Raw genomic sequence first — 1,690 nt, forward strand, 5'->3', positions numbered from 1 at the left:
GGTTAGGTGTTAGGCAATTTTTCAAAAGAAAGGGGGAAAGCCTGAAATTCACTGGCACTCCAGTTTGATTATAAATGCCAAAACCAGATAGGGAGTATCTGCAGAAGCCCAGCTGATCCACCCTTGGGAGATGGAGTGTGTAATTGTTGGGATTCCACCGAGGATAAGCTTCCAGCTGGGAAAAGAGAATACAGCATTGTTAGACATGTTTTGTGGATCATTGTGAGTTTTATAAACTGGAAAATGAGCATTCATTACCTAGGGAAAACAGATGACACTGTAATAATTAAAAAAAAAAAAAAAAAAAAAAAAAAAAACAAAGCAGATCTCTTACTTTCCCAAGGCTGTGAACAATAAGCACTTTCAAACCACTTCTTTCCTGTTTATTCCATTTCAGCTGTATTTTGTTACCTTTACAAAGTTTAAGTTTACCTGTTTTCATCTCCCAGTGTGTTCACCCAGTGTCGTTTTGAGGAACACTGTTTCACTAGAGAAACTCGAGAACCCTCTTTGCCATGCCAAAATGAGTTCCTATCTCCCAATGTTTCCACCCCTGGACTACTCTTTCCATTCATGGAGACTTTTGTTGTCTCTGTGTTTTTACCGCATTCATCCTTTGTTCTCACAGTTGCTGCACATGAGGCAAACCTTTGCATTTGAGAGCCTACATTCTCATGTGCTGATTCTGTTAGACAAGAAAAATAAAGAATCATGCAACGAAAAAAAAACCCTCACACTAAACCTTCATAATGCCTGAAAGCTTCTTTTTATGTTCTTTTGTTCATTCATCGCTGATATTTTCAGACTGGAAGCCTTGACCAGGAGAATTGTCCTGGTCTGTGAGGTTAGAACTTTGCTAGGGCAGGATAAGCTTGTGACCTGAGCGGACATGCTTCAAGCATGCCGAGCCATTACCTGGAGTGCTGTTTTGAAGAGGGGCTTGGATGCAGTTGGAGTCAGTAATACTTGGTGTCTTGTGAACAGTGCTGCAAGGTGCGTTACTTGCAGCATTCACTACTGCAGTGTGTCATGGTAGACAGCTAAAGATGAAGCATCACTAATACTTAAACCGAAAAGAAACGTGCTGAGAAGCTGGGTTAATGTCTTCCCTGGTGGAGACGGGCTGACTGCATTCTAAGGGGACTGTAGCACCCACCTTGGACGAGCTTCTGGTGCCTGCAAAGCTAGATCTGAGAGCAGCCAGGTGGGATAAAAAAATAAGTGGCTTGTGTGTATCACAGAGTGCAAAGCCAGCGTGGGCTTGTAGGGAAGGTTGGTGGTGCTGGCAGATCTCTTCCAGAGCCGCTCGCAGCTTGCACACCTTTGAGAAAGACAGTTGGTAAGCAGGTAGATCCTGGCACCTAAGTTTGATCTGTTACGTACCCATCAGGCTTTTTCAGCCTGAAGGAATTCAGGCATTTGGGCCAGTCAGTGGTGAACTGAGTCGTTCCCAGTGCCCTTTTTACTCCTGTCAGCAGGCAGGACGATGCCAGTGACTTGGGCCGTGATCCTGCTCACCTTAGAAGACATGCACTGAATCCACTGCTTGGCAGGACCCCCGTATGTATCCTTCACTTGGCCAGCTGTGAGCAGTGTTTCCAGGGCAAACTGCAGATCTTTCTCCAAATGTCATGGGATGCAGAACCTCAGCGCCAGCTGGGTCACCTGTAGGACAATCTACAGGGCGGGG

Source organism: Charadrius vociferus, unplaced genomic scaffold, assembly GCF_000708025.1.
Source record: "Charadrius vociferus isolate BGI_N301 unplaced genomic scaffold, ASM70802v2 scaffold240, whole genome shotgun sequence".
Classification (NCBI taxonomy): domain Eukaryota; kingdom Metazoa; phylum Chordata; class Aves; order Charadriiformes; family Charadriidae; genus Charadrius; species Charadrius vociferus.